The sequence below is a fragment of the Podarcis cretensis genome (genome assembly GCF_951804945.1).
Source record: "Podarcis cretensis genome assembly, chromosome: 3".
NCBI classification, from domain to species: Eukaryota; Metazoa; Chordata; class Lepidosauria; order Squamata; family Lacertidae; genus Podarcis; species Podarcis cretensis.
In genome coordinates, this window is record NC_137172.1 from 106,937,967 (window position 1) to 106,955,757 (window position 17,791).

General features: G+C 43.9%; 2 long non-coding RNA genes across 2 annotated transcripts in view; both read left to right on the forward strand.

Moving 5' to 3' along the window:
- Positions 1 to 17,791, forward strand: part of LOC307212810 — a 571,259-nt gene that overhangs the window by 36,935 nt on the left and 516,533 nt on the right. The window lies entirely within an intron of this gene.
- Positions 1 to 17,791, forward strand: part of LOC307212749 — a 63,158-nt gene that overhangs the window by 681 nt on the left and 44,686 nt on the right. The window lies entirely within an intron of this gene.

Sequence of the window (17,791 nt, forward strand, 5' to 3'; positions counted from 1 at the left end):
TCAACCTCAGTTAATTGAGCGCTTTGCTTAGGAGCTGCAGCAAATCCATGTCTTTTTGGAACTGCAAGTGGGGAAACAAAGAAGATGTTCACAAAATTCCCTCCCTCAACTTCACTTCAGTAGCAATCTGATTCTATTGATGTGGGAGTGAGGTTTGTGACTTGGCCAGAAACCTAGCTCAGAACCCTCCCAGTTGTGCCAAGACGCTTTTGGAAAACTGTGGTCCTCTTTGTGAGATGTAGGGGTGTTCTGTGGTTGTTGTTGTGTTGTTGTTTGTTGTTTTCTTTGCAAGGACTGGGATGTAGGGTGCATCGCTGCAATCTTCAGATGGGATAAAGACTAGCATTCCTCTCAATGTGAATGGCGCAGATTCCATGGTGTTTCCTTGCACCGGAGTATTAAAAACAGCTTTTAGAAAGGTGACAGAACTCTTCTTAAAAGTGATATAGTTTAGCAAGGTTATACTACCTTTCTAGCTATCCAGAAGATTTTTGCAGAAGGTATTCTCAGCAGATATCCCTAGCCTAACTTTTGTAGTGCTCTGACATACACCACTCATATAAATCCTATTCTTTCAAAGCAGCCACTTGTAACCCGAAACCATGCAATAAATGCTAATAAGTTTCCTGCCGTGTAGTGCTCTTTAGACAGCTTATTTTTCATCCCTCCTTTCATGTGTGCTCTTATTGATGGCTTTGTCAGTTCCACAAGTGTTCTTAAAGAAGACAAAAAGTAAATATGAGTGAAAGATGCAGGTCTGATAAGACTCTCGAAGGTACACAGGAAATACTTTCTGAAGACTGTTTTTTCCTTTCCCAGCTTTGTCCTTTTGAAAGTTTTAAGTTACCGGCAGGCTGCTGTTTATAGTTAGCTAAATGTGAAACGCCATATTTCTTCATTAAATGGTCATTTACAGCAAAACAAATAGCTGGTAGTTACATGAGGCATAGATTCGGTCCTGTGCCATATAATGGAAACTAATACTCTCTTCCACACCACCACTGGGAACGTTGACAGTGTTCAAATATTTAAGAGGATGTCAAACAGAAAAGGGGGAACAAATAGTTCACGGTGCCTGGTACAGATTGGACAAGATTGAAACTACATGGGGAGAGGTGGAAGGTATAGAAACATATAGAGCAGTGTAGACTACCGATTCATACCGTGAACCCGTTTAACCCAAACTTCCCCAGCATGGTGCTCATCAGACTTCAGACTACAACTCCTATCATCTATTGGCCATGATAGCCAGATGGAAGTTGAGAATTCAACAGCAGCTGGAAGGCGCCAGATTGGAGAAGACTAATCTAGCCCAAAACTATCTATGCACACAGCCTTGTATGCGGAGTCTACTTCTGAACTGCTATAAAGCATCATGATGGGGTGCAATTCAAAGTTCAGAGATGGCAAGGGAGATGAACTCTCTTCCACCCATGTTTTCCCACCAGATAAATAAGAGATTTTGTTGTTGATGATGATGTGGCAGGAGTTGTCTTCTCTTACCTGTGTCCACCTGGGTTCTCAGAGCTGCATCAACATGAGCTTAATGCTTGGGAATGAGAGTTGCAGAAGCCCATAAGAATTCCATCTTCTTCTCCAGGGTCCTTGTGCAGCTGAGTCACAGTTTTGAGTGTTTCTAGTTCAGCTAAGTTTTCAGCGTTTTTAGCTAGAGCCAGCCAGGCAGTTGGAATAGATCTGGGGTACTTGATCTTTGTGTACTGATCATTTTGTTGTCCAAGAAAGCCTGAGCTCATGTACGTGAACTTGGGCTTGGTGCTGAGGAACCACAGGCTAGTGGTTTGGAGAGACCTCAACAACCACGCTGAAGCTGTCTGATCCGGGAGACTTAGAATAGGAACAGACAAATCTGTCAATTTCATTTTCATCTCACTTTCTTATTTTTCAAGTCTTACGTTCAGTTCTCCACATTCCTAAAATCACTTTGCATGTCTGTTTTTAATCCTCATGAAAATTCTTCAGCAGTTTAGTGCATGTTTCTCCAAGTTTGCATTTTCCCCCGTGCAGTTTTGCCTTATTTACAGATCTTTCCCCCCCAAGAAATTTCCTGTAATCTACTTTTAAAATAAAGTTTCGATGGTTTCAGGAAAAGGAACATCACCTGAAAGTTACAACAAAGTGTGGAGTATAAACATACTGTTGCAGCACTGTTATAAAGAGTTCCCAAATAAAAGCCATCTAGATGAGTGTGCCTCTATATATTCCCCCTCCATAAAGACACCCAGGGGCATGGAAAAGGCGAAAGAGCAGCATATCTATCGACATACATAGATGAGAAAGGGAAACAATGTTAAATCAAACTTCTCATGCTTCCCTGTATCTTGACCACTCTTCTACATTGGGTTAATTTTTCAGACAAAGCAATTCCCAAAATTTTGTCACCTGCACTGTCGAGGACCCTCCTCGCTTTTGCAGGATCTGGCCAATTCAATTCCAGATGCAGCAAAGAGGAATACTGGTTCTTTATAGATTAGGGGTAGGATTTTGTGAAATGCCAATGGATAATAAAGCTTTCTCTTAATATATGCAGTTTTGCACACATTCTCTGGGAACTCAATCACAGAACTTGGAGAAAAGTGAATTTCAAAGGATAGTGTATTGCGCATTGCTTTGGGAACTTGGAGTTAAGCAGGTTCACATTAAAATCTGAACTGAATTTCTCCTTCACCTCTAACTCCTATTTCATAAGGTAAAGGTAAAGGGACCCCTGACCATTAGGGTCCAGTCGTGACCGACTCTGGGGTTGCGGTGCTCATCTCGCTTTACTGGCCGAGGGAGCCGGCGTACAGCTTCCAGGTCATGTGGCCAGCATGACTAAGCCACTTCTTGCGAACCAGAGCAGTGCACGGAAATGCTGTTTACCTTCCCGCCGGAGCTGTACCTATTTATCTACTTGCACTTTGACGTGCTTTCGAACTGCTAGGTTGGCAGGAGCAGGGACCGAAAAACAGGAGCTCACCCTGTTGCGGGGATTCGAACCGCCGTTCTTCTGATCAGCAAGTCCTAGGCTCTGTGGTTTTCATAGCCACACGATAATGTTAGGGCTGACCCAATATGTCACCAGCCTTTGTTCCCAGAAGGTCTTCCGTCCAGGTGATGAAAAAACACGGACCCACTTAGCTTTGGCGAAGTGGTGGCCTCATATTCTACAGTTTCCTTGTTTCAATTATCCACTTTCTGGCCCTCATCTCATGACCCATGAAAATGGTTATCTAATGATACCCCAAAACACAACACAACAGGAGTCGTGTTTCTGGAGGATGGAGTGGGGTGGGGTTGGGAGGAGCACATAGAGGAGATAGACAGGATCCGTGGACAAAGCAAAATAGGGCTGAAGAATGTGATGTAGGGGAGCAGGGTTGGTGAATTGGGAAAGGACTGTTATGGAATCTACCACTTACACTCCATGTACACATCAAGTGTACCTCTTACATTATGTACTGAGAGAAGTCCACATCCTATGGAATGGATCTAGCTTGCCCTTCTGCAAAGGGAAGGAAACAACAGCTTCTCATTCTTCTTACAGCCCCCCCCACCCCCATGCCTGCACCTTTGGAGCAGCTTTTCAGGGCCAACAGAGTCTCCCAGAGGTACTGCACCTGTACGATATCCAGAATTTGCCGTCATTCAGGAGGGTCAATAGCGGACCCATTGCTTGATTATGCGTGTTTGTTTAACATTTCATAATGATGCCCTGATGCTGTTCTGTGAATACCTGTTCATTTTTGGCCTTTCTTCAAATTTTGCTTTCCCTTGCAGATGTTAAAGTCACAGGTTCCTTGTTAGCATTTGGTATTGAGAGCAGATGTGTCCATTACCTATCATGTTCTACTAAAGAATGGATGGGTTATGAAAGGTCAACTTCAGCATGCCTTTCAATCTCCATTATTATTTCCTCTACTTAGTTGCCACAGGCTCAGCAGAAAGACCATAGTCATTAGCATAGGACTGCCTGAGCTTTAAAACAGACTTTGCTCAGAAACTTCCTTTCCCTCTTCTCCCCTCACCATTGTAAATGTCTATCTGAGCTGGCATTCTGCGGGTGACCAAATGAACCTCAGTGCTCCAGTTCAGAAATATCGGCAAGTATCTAAAAATATACTTGCCTTGTATCTTCAGGGTTTGAAGAGTGTACCACTGCTGCTGTTTAACATCAATTCATTCTGGCAATGTGCAAGGCACTGGCAAAGGACATAGGAGTGTTTGTGGCTTCCACACAGGGAACTGATAAAATACAGCAGCTGAAAAAGACAAAGACAAGGGGGTGAAGGCCTAGTCCAGTGGCAGTGAACCTATGGCACAGGTGCCAGAGTGGGCACGCAGAGCCCTCTCCGTTGGCACGTGCCATCACGCCAGCAGTGCCGTTGTTTGGGGTTTTCAAATTGAGCAGCAGCTTCCCCCACGCCTCCTCGTGAGTAAACCACTCACACCCCTCTGGCAGCAGCTTAGAGGAAGTTTATCTCTGCAAAGCAGCTATATTCCTGCCTCCCCGTGCCCCCGGCGATTGGTGGGATTTTTTTTGCAGCCAGCAGGCTGTGGTGTGTGTGATTGGTGGCTTTGTCAAGGGTTTTCGTTGATTGGTTTCTGCCTGCGATCCTTGAAACTATGTTTCTGCTCCACGTGCCATAGGAAGAGTTTATAATGTGTATGAGTGTTTTTCTCCCACCCAAAAAACAACTGTGTTCCAAGGTAAAGGTAAAGGGACCCCTGACCATTAGGTCCAGTCATGGCCGACTCTGGGGTTGCAGCGCTCATCTTGCTTTATTGGCCGAGGGAGCCGGCGTACAGCTTCCGGGTCATGTGGCCAGCATGACTAAGCCGCTTCTGGCGAACCAAAGCAGCGCACGGAAACGCCGTTTACCTTCCCGCTGGAGCGGTACCTATTTATCTACTTGCACTTTGACGTGCTTTTGAACTGCTAGGTTGGCAGGAGCAGGGACCGAGCAACGGGAGCTCACCCTGTTGCAGGGATTTGAACCGCGACCTTCTGATCGGCAAGTCCTAGGCTCTGTGGTTTAACCGACAGCGCCACCTGCGTCCCAGCCCCTCCCAAAGCTCTGCAAGTCTTGGCAACCCCTTAAAAAACTCTGGGCAATGCCCCCCAAAGCTCTATATGTTGTTTCTGCTCCGCATGCCATAGGAAGCATTTATAATGTGTGTGAATGTTTTTCTCCCCCCAAAAAACAACTGTGATCCAAGCTCCCCCCAAAATACTGTGCAAGTCTTGGCAATGCCCCTCAAAAAACTCAAGGCAATGCTCCCCCAAAAGCTCCATAACTCAGGCCAGTCCCCCCCCAGCTCATTTTATTATGGTATATTAATTATTATCCCACATTAAATTGCCGTGTAGGCACTTTGTGATAAATTAGTAGGTTTTGGGTTGCAGTTTGGGCACTCGGCCTCCAAAAGGTTTGCCACCACTGGCCTAGTCAGTTGTTGTGGACCGGCTGGATTCATAGGAGTAGTGGGAGGCTGCGGCATTAACATATGAGAGTGCTGGAGGTGAAATAGTAAAACAAGTTACCCAATCAGAATCCAGGGGGTGGAGTCAGAGGGACTATAAAACCAGCTCTGGGAGGGGCGAAGGGAAGAGTTCGTTGGGAGTTGGGTGGTTGGTTGGAGTGGGAGTGAATTTGGATAGAGTCTGTGGGTAGGTTGAATTAGTGTAGCGAAATAAGCTGAGTCAGGAACAGTTAGGGGCTAGGAAGACAAGTAAATATCTGAGAGGTGGTTTAGTGAGGGAGAGCAGGTAGCGGAAGTTATAGGTCTGGATAGGCACCCCATGATTGTAATGGACCGATACCGTTTATGAAACCACACTGCAATAAATAAACAGAAGTTTATGTTCCAATTTAACCCTGACTGGACTCAGTATTGTACCAGGTAGGGCCTGGGTGGCAGCAGCGAGAAATCAAGTGGTGGCACAGGGATCCATAGATGGTGAAACGTCCGGGGACCCTGTGTGATCGCCACAGAGTCAGCAGCTGGGGAAGCCCCAAGGGAAACCCTAAGGGAAGAAGGCTCACAGCTAGGGGATTGGTGGTGGAATGATGATGAGTGGTCAGAGGGGGAAGACGGAGCAGACTGGGAGGAGGAGGTTCAGAAGCTGAATTCAGAAGGGTCTGGTGAGCAGGAAGAAGCTGTGACAGAGAGCAGTTCAGAATCAGAGGCAGAAGCAGAGGCTGGAGAGGAGCGAGGCCAAGAAGCAGACCTCCCTCTTTAATTGTTTTCATTGTTGTTCTGGTGTTTTTTTTAATGCCCCTTGTTTTATTATACCTTTCATTTGTGGATGTTTGTTTTTAACATTTTTTTATGAAATAGTGCTATTGTGTGTTTGAATTGTGTGTGTTTCATTTTTTGTAATTGGTTTTATGCTTGCAAACCTCTTAGAAGCCATCTTATAAATTAATCATTATATAAACAAAACAAAAGAAAACAAAATATAAAATACTTTGGGCCCTTGGCCCCGGCCTCCATGCATTGATGAGTTCAACACGTGGAGAGGCTACGTTTGGCCTGTACAACCAGCACACGTGAAGTCTCTCTTTGCACAATCTGATACTTTGCAGACCGTGCATATAACCTCCCAAGACATGGAATCTGAGACTAGGTTTGCTGCCATGATCCTAATTCCTCTCTGTGCTCTGGTGCAAAGTTTTGGGACTTCTGAACATATGCTGAATTATACCACGAGCCAGTTCACATCTTTCTTTCTTTTTAATAAATATTTTATTAAGTTTTAGAAGAACAACAAACATAAGAGAAAACAAGAATACACAAAAATACAAAGTTATAAAATACATAAAAAATAAAGAAAAAATAATTTCAAAAAAGAAAAGAAAAAGGACATTTCAAAGAAAAAGAAAAACACATAAATCCCTCTTTTTGCTTCTCATCTTTGATTCACTTACTTTCTTGACTTCCTCACATCCTCCTCTTTTGTATCCCTGTTACTAATTAATTCAGCAAATTCATATCAAATTTATTTGTCTAATTATCCATCCGATCTTATTTTTAACCTTGTTGCTAGAACCCCTTCAGTTCATTTCAATGCCAATAACTTTCAAAAATTTTACAATATTTCTGTAAGTAAATTTTAAATTTCTTCCAATCTTCTTCCACCAACTCTTCTCCCTGGTCTCGGATTCTGCCAGTCATTTCCGAGCCAGTTCACATCTTTGTCACCAGGAGACAATGACTCGGGTATGCACCTGCATGTGTGACTCAGCCCTGGTTTAAAACTACAGTATTTTTCACTCTATAAGATGCACCAGACGATAAGACGCACCTAGTTTTTGGAGGAGGAAAACAAGAAAAAAAAAATCTTCTGAATCCCAGAAGCCAGAACAAGAGGGATCACTGCGCAGCAAAAGCTGCGATCCCTTTTGCTGTTCTGGCTTCTGGGATAGCTGCGCAGCCTGCATTCTCCCCATAAGACGCACACACATTTCCCCTTACTTTTTAGGAGGAAAAAAGTGAGTCTTATACAGTGGTACCTCGGGTTAAGTACTTAATTTGTTCTGGAGGTCCGTTCTTAACCTGAAACTGTTCTTAACCTGAAGCACCAGTTTAGCTAATGGGGCCTCCTGCTGCTGCCGCGCCGCCGGAGCACGATTTCTGTTCTCATCCTGAAGCAAAGTTCTTAACCCGAGGTACTATTTCTGGGTTAGTGGAGTCTGTAACCTGAAGCGTATGTAACCTGAAGCGTATGTAACCCGAGGTACCACTGTAGAGCAAAAAATACAGTAAATCATGTTTGCTGTGATGAGTTTTGCAACCCCCTGTGCTGGACTCTGACATCCTTTGTCTAAACTTATCAGATTCAACTGCTACATGCAATGCATCATATGCGTGCCCGAACGTGCCCTCACCCACTGGTCTTCTCACAAAGCAAAAGGATAGGTAAATGCTACTGCAGGCTTTGGTGAGGTGAAAGGTCCTTGTTCCCCTAGAGGATTGACACATTGCAACAGCTTCATCTGATTAAAAGGGGATGTTGATCATTAGTTGACCCACGTTTCTTTCTTTCTTCCCTCCTCCTCCCTGACTTTTGGCAATCATTCAAAGTGTTCCCAGATGCCCATGAGCCTGTTGGTTACCTGCAAATAAAACATATCTTTATACCAGGACATTAATGTTAATGAGTAATATCAAAAAGTGCCATTCCCAGACCTTTTCTTTCTTTTCTTTTCTTTTTCCCCTCTTTTGGATGGGGAGGGGGGCCGGCAGCCAGAGCTGGTTGGCATTTTGATGGATTGAATGATGGAAGGGAAACATATGCTTTCCAGATTGAACGCCAAGCGTTTGCTAATTCAGAGTCCAGGTCCCTTCGAGCTGCAGCCAAATAAGAATAAATTGCGTAGTATTTGTTACCCACTAGGGATTAATTATTGTGGTTTAGGAGGTAAGTAGCTGCATCACTGAAGGTTACCAGTTTTCTTCTTTAATGCATGGTTAAGAGCTCTGAGGGAGGAGGGGAAATGGCTGAGAGCAAGGAACACAAATATTTCTATCAAAGGAAGGCCGGACAACGGCGAATGAGGTCAAAATGCTCATCTGCAAAAATAATAGGCAGTTTTGCTAATTTGCGGTATGGCTTGTATGCTCCCTTCGGGTGAAAATTAAGGAGCCCAGACAAGGCAGCAGGAACATGGCTGTTTTCTTTGTTTGTTTTTAGTTATTATGACAATTGACCTGTAGCTGGTACTGCCTTAGAAAGAAATAGTATTGTTCCCCAAAGGTCTCTTGTCAGCCTTGAGCTTACAAGCTGTAAGAAAGGAATCTTCCATCTGTCAGAAAGGACTGCATTCAAGACAGTATCCCCCTGAGCACTGTGATTTTGTGATGATGGTTTAAGGAAATTAGCTCAAGCCTGTGACAAAAGTAAGTACTTAATCTGAGTTTGAAAACCGGCCATGGTTGTTGTTGTTGTTGCTGTGTGTTTCCCTGACTCATGTAAAGTTTTGATGGGAAGCAGAAAAGCCGAGGTTACGAGAGCAAGATAGGCAGTGATGTAGCAGAGGGGAATCTTGGAAGGTGCATCATCGATGTACAAAGATGTAATCTAATGGAGTGCATGAACTGAAGATGCTATACATGACTGTGACGCACCTCACTTTATCCTCGTAAAGATAACCAGGTGAGGAAGACAGGGTTCAGACAGTGAAGGACCCTTGAACTTCTTGGTTGAACAGGGATGTGAATCCAGGTCTCCGCAGCAAAAACCCAGCATGCTAACAGAGGCACTAGCTTTTGCCAGTTTAGGGCACAATCTTAGCTTCCCTGCCTTACCCCATCTGCAGCCCTGCCATGGTAAAAATGGGGCAGGATTTTAGGGATCAATCCAGGCCAATAATTGCACCACCCCTGGGCTGTTACATTGACTGGAACCAATGTTGTTTCACGAAAGCAGTGAGACCTAGCTCAGGATCTAGTCACCAGCCAGCTCAGCCCAACCCTCTCTGCTCTTGAAATGTCCTTGTGGCGTTTGCCCTCCTAGGTGTGTGACATCATACTGGGTCATAAGGAAAAGGTTAACTAAGTGTAAAATGTTTAACCAATAGGAACCCAAGGGGAGGAGTTAGAGTTAGAATTAGAGTTGTTAAGAAGTGAGTCTGGAGTTAGAGAAGGGAGAGGGAGAATAAGTCTGTGGGTTGGGCTAGTTTGATGTGGGAGAGTGAGAGAATCTGTTAAGAGGAGTCAGTTAAACAGTTAGGATAATCAGTTAGAAGGTATTAGGAAGGTATAGGCCGGTAAAGAAACTAAGGTTAAGAAACTGACAAGAAAAATTATCTGAAACCATAAACTTGTTAATGCTTATAAAATAAGCTTGTTTATTTGGTTTAATGTTAACAACTGTCTGGACTCAGTGTGTACCTGAGAGAAACGGGTTGGTGGCAGCGGGGAAGCGATCATAGTGGTGGCACAGGGATCAATAGACCGTCAAACGTCCGGGGACCCTGTGTGATCGCCACAGTCCCATATTATGCTGGTATGGCTTGTATGTGTGTAGGCAGGTTTCTGCTAGAACTGATGCTGAGTGGGAGCTTATCTGCTTTGCATTTGACTCCATGCTGCAGAGCTTGAAAACTGAGGAAAGAAATCTGTTTCCACTCAAATAGACAGGATGCTAACCACTGGCCAGGATGATGAATAGCAAGGCAATAGCCACATGAAAACAACAACAATAATTGCTTGCTTTTGATACAAAGTGGATGGAATTGTAAGTTTGCATGCTCTGAAGAGCAAAAGTGAGCCACTTGATTCCCCACTGAATTTAGTACATTTACATTCTTTCTCTCAACACTGAACCCAAAGGCCTCCCATCCAGGCACTGACCAGACCAGCCCCCAGCCTGCTGCCTTTCAGCAAGATGGAACTGTATTAAATAATTAAACCAATGGTATTTAACACCATATAACACATTGGATGCGGGTGGCGCTGTTAAACCACAGAGCCTAGTACTGTGAGTCCCATTTCTCACCTTTTGATGGGCCTTCTCTGCAGTGACTCCCCATCTGTTGAATGCTCTTCCCAGGAAAGTTTGCCTGGCACCTTCATTATACACTTTTAGGCACCAGGCAAAAGCATTGCGTGGACAGGCGGAGTCCCCAGATCCCGCGCAGTCCCCCCCCGTCAAGTGGAATAACGACTCTAGACAACGTGCTATGGGATTAAATTGGCCACAACTTTATTAAATTTCAAATGTGGGTAGACCTTGGCTCAGGCATTGGGCGTTCTCCCTCCCCAGTCCCCAGCCGGGGACCTAGGGAGCATCAGGGTTATCCAGTGTGTGTGTGTGGGGGGGTGGGCTGGCTCTGGAGAACATATGTTCAAGCAGAGATAGCCGCCCCCGTTACGCTGCTGCCGCAGTGGAGAGCAATGATGACCTTTCGGCGTAAGGTCAAAGCCTCCCTTCAGAAACCCCTTTAACGGGGAACCCTGGTATCGTCGCCGCAAAGAGGAAGATGGACTAAAGGATTCCGCCCAAGGCCTGATACCGCCAAAGTTGTGACGTTTTGCTACGGGAAAGGCGAAACCTGCCAATGCAGGGAAATTGGCGAAACCTGCCAATGCAGGGAAATTCCTTTCTGGCCCTTTAACAGCGACCTTATCGTAGCAGCGCCCGCATACCTGTGGAGAAAGGTTAACCTGCAAAACCTATGAAGAAAAGTTAACCTGCAAAAGAAGACATTAACTGAGGGTGGGTAGGGTGGGAGAAGCTCTGGAGCCAAGTGAAGATTTCCAGGTAAGATCCACCCTCTATTGTGTGGGCAAAGCCTATGCTGATGGGGCCACTCCAGATCCAGGGCTGCACGCGTCCACGCAAAGGGTGCCCCCCGTTTTAAGTGGGGAGCGGTCATTCCTTTTTAACCAGGCCTTTGGGTGATCTGATTTACATCCTATTCCCTTTTAAAATGTGTTGGGGCTGAACACGGATTAAAAGCTATATAAGCAAACTTGGTAGTGTCAGTTGAGAGTAGTGTCAGTTGAGTGCTGGTGGTTGCTAGGTTGCGGAGGTCCTTGTGACACGCCCTTCATTGTGACACCTCCCTCTGCTGCCTCCTTGGTCCTCTAGAGGCATAGTGATCTCCTTTGGTTTGATCATGATCATTCAGCGAGTGAGAGAGAAGTGGATGGAGATGTAAGTAGACTTTCTCATCAGCATCTGCATTCTGTGCTGATAATGCTCCATGACAGTCTTAGTGAACATTTAAAATGGGGAGGTCCTAAAGAACAGCAAGGGACGTGGGTGGCGCTGTGGGTTAAACCACAGAGCCTAAGGCTTGCCGAGCAGAAGGTTGACGGTTCAAATCCCTGCAATGGGGTGAGCTCCCGTTGCTCGGTCCCTGCTCCTGCCCACCTAGCAGTTCAAAAGCACATCAAAATGCAAGTAGATAAATAGGTACCGCTCCAGCGGGAAGGTAAACGGCATTTCCGTGCTCTGCTCTGGTTTGCGAGAAGCGGCTTAGTCATGCTGGCCACATGACCCGGAAGCTGTATGCTGGCTCCCTCGGCCAATAAAGCGAGATGAACACTGCAACCCCAGAGTCGTCTGTGACTGGACCTACTGATCAGGGGTCCCTTTACCTTTACCTTGAACACATTGGACAAGTGGGGCCTGCAACAAAATGTGGCAGTGTGGAGTAGCACCCAGTCAGGATTCAAGTTGTTGTATTCCATCTGTCAGCAAACATCCCATGGAACCACTGAGCAGATTCCAGAAGGCTGTTTTGGGGTTCCCCCCAGCCTTAGGGTATTTTCCCTAAAAAAAATTGTGTACTTCTACCAACTTTGGGGTCCCTGCAAGTCTACCATCTTCTTGTGTGTTGATGGTGCCATTTTGGGTAAATGCAAAATACTGACTGACTGGAGGCACCCTTATGTTGTCAATATGTCACTTTAATGGTCAAGGATAGTAAAAAATTATTAATGGGATAGTAGAGGTTACTACTTGCTCTTCATCTTAAAATATATTTCCAGGTTACACAAAGAATTAAAGGTAGCTGTGCTGCCTCCTAAAAAACGTCCAAAATCCAAAGTAGGGTAATACTTTTACCAGGCCAACTGAAGTATCACAAATAAAAGCCAGCCAAAATTTCACAAAAATAACGGTTTTCAAGGCACGTCTATTCGCCTACATGAAATGTGCTTATAAGCAGAGAAAACAAACAACAATTTTTATTTCATACAATAAATGGTGATGATAATGATGATGATGATGATGATGATGATGATGATGATGATGAATAAATGAACAAGTTACATGTGGGTCAGGGAGGCACAACCAAAGATGAATATGCTTGAAAGAAGACAGAAAAAGTTTAAAGACAAAGAGGTGCATAAGATGAACCATTTTTTTTCTTGTAATAACTGTTCAGGATTTGAAATGTTCTTATAATTAAACATAGAACCTCTGTATGTTGAATTTTTCATTATTATTATTATTATTATTATTATTATTATTATTATTATTTTTTTTAAAGGATATGAAATGCTGCACTCTATATGGGGTGCTACCACTGAAAAGACTGACATAGAGGGTATTTGTGTCCAAGCATTTTTTACATTTTCTTGGGTATATGGAACACAATTCTAGTGTCTATTCTTCAATAAAAGAAGATATATTGCAATAAATCTTTAAATTTTCTTTCCTTTTTCCTGTGTTGGAAGCGGCCCAAAGAAACCAGGGCAACCCAGCCAGATGGGCATGGTATAGATAAAATCACTACTACCAATAAGAAAATGCCAGTTGGTTCTGGAAGCTGGTTGCTATGCAACGTAGCTAGCATTCTTTGAAAAGTGAACTATCACACATAATAGTTTTGCATCCAGTTGTTTCTGCTCCACAAAAATGAGGTTGACTGGTGTGTGTGTGTATGTGTGTGATGGGATCTGTAGTCCAACAATATCTGGAAAGCCATAGGCTTCCTATCTCTGGGACAGAACATTATTGGTGCTGGATCAGAGTGTGTAGGGCCAGGGCTTTTTTCAGCCAGAACTCACTGAAACCCAGTTCTGGCATACAAGTGGGTGCTATTGCCATTTTAAGAGAACAAGGGAGGTGTTTAGGGTGAGTTCTGACACCTCTTTTTTTTAGAAAAAATAGCACTGTGTAAGACCATCCCATACAGACTGAAATGCTCTTGAAGTGCACTTTTAACAGATAGCTGAATAATACTCAATTTCTTTGTGGAGATTAAAATCTTTCCTTGAACCTCCTAAAGGCTGATTATATTAAGGATGCAAATTCAGCAGCACTCACTCAAAGTCATCTTCAGGAAATGTTTTTTTTTTTTTAAAAAAAAGGACACAAATGTACTGGTCTCACAAAACAATCTTTCCAGACTGTAGACGGGATTTAAATTTAGGCATTGACTTTTTTTCTTTCCATTTTTAAAAATCAAATTGCAGGTGAACAGAGTTCATTGTTTCCACAAAAATAGCTTGGGCTATTATAAGAGCTATTGAAGCCCATTAACTCTTTCAGATCTTTATATTTTATAGGTAGGGCTGCAAATGGAATAGCAGGGCTTTATTTTTAATTATATAATGCTAGTCTTTTTATCCAGCTGATTTATACCAGCTTAGAATACATCCACTTTTGTTGTTATTATTAGTTTCCTGATCAATGGCTGTTAATAACTGGGATTCAAATTTCCATAAAAACTATAGCTTTTAAGTATAAATTATTTTGTTTTGCTAGGAGCCTGGTTTAAACATATTACATGGGACATAAATTTATATGCAATGGATTAATTACTGCTGTAAATTGTGGCCTAGAAAATAATATTCTAATTTCAGTTGGTTTGGCTGAATTGAGGAGAAACAAGAACTGAATGTACTGTATTTAAAGATACCATTGTGCAGCTTTCATAGCAAAGAAATGCAGTGTTGCTCTACACAGTATATATTCTTTGCCTTCTATCCTGTTGTTCCACCAAAGCGTTTAAGTTCCTCCATATGATCTCTGTTAGGGAAAAATCTAGGTGCGAGGCTGCTCAGTCACCCAGCTCATCAGGCAGAGCCCGCGGGTCCCTGCGGAATAAAGGAAGGAGTCCGGCCACAAACCGGAGCAAAGAGCTGTAGACCAAAGTTTATTGAGCAACAGGTTCAAAGAGGAATTTTGAAGCCCGAGGATGGGGTGACAATGACTTTCCTACCATATCTCAGAACACAGTTCGTACAGCATTATTGATACATCATTGATACATCACTGACATGTCACAAAAGGGGAGGGGTAGACAGGGGTTATACTAGTTTAACCTTGGCAAACATGTCCAGACAAGTCTTTGGTACAAGACCACAGAGCCTAGGACTTGTCGATCAGAAGGTCAGTGGTTCGAATCCCCGCAACGGGGTGAGCTCCCGTTGCTCGGTCCCTGCTCCTGCCAACCTAGCCGTTTGAAAGCATGTCAAAGTGCAAGTAGGTAAATAGGTACTGCTCCGGCGGAAAGGTAAACGGCGTTTCTGTGCGCTGCTCTGATTTGTCAGAAGTGGCTTAGTCATGCTGGCCACATGACCTGGAAGCTGTACGCCGGCTCCCTCGGCGAATAAAGTGAGATGAGCGCCACAACCCCAGAGTTGGCCACGACTGGACCTAATGGTCAGGGGTCCCTTTACCTTTACCTTTACCTTTACCTAGCATAAGTAGACATGTCAGGGCAAGACCCAGGTATAAGATTAGCATAGGCAAACACCCAAAGTACAATAGAACTTCCTTTGCATGTCTGGACCCCTTGGCAAGTCTGGCGATGTGATTAGGCTTTCCTTGGCCAACAATCAGCTCAGCAATTGTCACCTCTGGGCACTTCCTGGGGTAGGAGGTGTGTATACATGTGTATATATGGGAAGGTGGCAGGGAAAAGTCATTTTTCCAAGGGCAAAATAGTTTTGAAATGGAGGAAACTGTCAAAGGAGTTGATTTTATACGATTGTTAAAGCTAGGCAACTTCTCTGAGTTGTCAAGTCGAAAGGATACATTTATGCATAATATTTGTAACATTTAACAACTTTAAAGATGTGCCCCCCCCTCCTGTAATTTCTGTAACAGTCCCCAAGGCAGCCTCCCATTCAAGCAGTTTAGAATTGTAGACAAGTTCTCTTCAGTAAGAGAACTACAACCTGTACCTTTAAACTGTTGATGTTGTACCCAGCACACTCAACATGCAACAATGCAAGGGGCATTTCCTGCATCTTCTCCCCACTGCAGTGCCCCCATGCATGCCAATAAGCTACTTATGAAGGTAAGGTAAAAGGGTAAAGGGACCCCTGACCGTTAGGTCCAGTCGCAGACGACTCTGGGGTTGTGGCGCTCATCTCACTTTATTGGCCGAGGGAGCCGGCATACAGCTTCTGGGTCATGTGGTCAGCATGACTAGGCTGCTTCTGGCGAACCAGAGCAATGCAAGGAAATGCTGTTTACCTTCCCACCGGAGCGGTACCTATTTATCTACTTGCACTTTGATGTGCTTTTGAACTGCTAGGTTGGCAGGAGCAGGGACCGAGCAATGGGAGCTCATCCCGTCGTGGGGATTCAAACCGCAGACCTTCTGATCGGTAAGTCCTAGGCTCTGTGGTTTAACCCACAGTGCCACCCGCGGTAGCCTATAGCAATAAGAAAAACCTAGAGCAGTGGGGGACCTTGGGGTTTCAAATTTCAGCAGCAGCCCCTGCAACGCCACCGCCTCTCCCCTAAGTCATTGTCGAAGCTCCTCCTGCAGCAAACCAGTCACGCTCCCCTAAATTTGTCTCTGCTTAGAGTATAAATACTGGAAAGTATGGGATAAAAGTTGGAAGTCATTTCTGTATCTAGTGGTTGCGCAGAGGCAAAAAAGTTGGCTGCAGATTAAGAACATGCTGGCTAAAAATTCAGAAGTACAAATAGGTATTGCTGTGTTTTTATTAACAAACCCCCCCCCCCAACAAAAATAACAAATGTGATATACGACTGTATTTGTGAGAATATGCCATGTGAACTATTGGGGAAAGACTCAAAACCCAGCAGCAACAGAATGGGAGGGGAAATAAATGAAAATTTGGCAAAAAAACCCTGAGCTTTCAAGTTCTGTAATAATTAAAGGGGGAAAGGTAGAATAACTGGAAGGAAATAGCATGGAAATTAGCACTAATCTAATCATTTGCCTAAACATTGCAGCATCCTTTATCTTTCTTCTTCAAACATACTGTAAGCTTTCACTGAATAATTGTTGAGTCTAAACAGAATTCGCAGCGCAGGTAACCTTTTCCCAAGGGAATTATGTCCATGTGGACAGTTCCCCTCACCACACCAAAAAGCACAGATAGGACTTTCTTAGTGGTGGCACCCTGGCTATATTACTCCCTCAAGAGAAATCAGACCGTTCTCCTCTTTACATGCATGAATAAACATGTGAAGACTTCCTTACTTATCTAGCTTTTGGGCCAATTGTTTTATGATGTCTTTACACTGCTGGTTTCATCTGCTATCTGCCGTATGTTATAGAACAGCTTGTTTTAAATTGATGATGATGATGATGATGATGAATAGCCCACCCTTGAGCTGAAGGTCCCAGGGCAGGCTACAACATTAAAACACAATTTTAAAAAACAATCACTGATTGTTGGGTGTGTCATTGTACAAATGTCATTGTACTATTGTGAGCCAGCCTGGGCTCTCTCTGGAGAGGAAGATAGGGTCTGAAATAATAATAATAATAATAATAATAATAATAATAATAATGCTCAGGAAGGTTTACAATTTAAAATCCATATATTTCCAGGAATTTGATTAAATATATCAGGCTAGCAAGCACAGGATGAGAGGAAGGGGGAGAAGATATGAGGAATTTTTGGCTGATGTGATCTGCAAACCTATTATCCCTCCAGGTATGTCCTGGTCAGTTTACAACATTTTGTATAGGACAATGAGCATGCTCGTTTTTCACTCTGTCCCCAGAAAATTGGTGCATGGACCAAAAGGGGCTGTAGCATCACACAGGGGAATAAACCGTTCTCTGCATTGCTTCTGAAATAGAAATGATGGCTTTTAAAGTCAGACGTGCCAAACGTTGCTAATGTAAAATGAAAGTAGAAGTGAAAAGAAATGAACCACATAACTGTTGGAATATGGTTAATTTACTGTGGCAATGCCTTGGTTTTGGCTTTAATCCCCTGCTTGAAAATCGGAACCAGACTGCCAAACCCCACCTGCCACAGTCAATCGGCCTCATAATTCTGTGCGCATTTCTATTTTTGTTTACCTCTCTTGGCACGGGGAGCGCTGCTCTCGCCT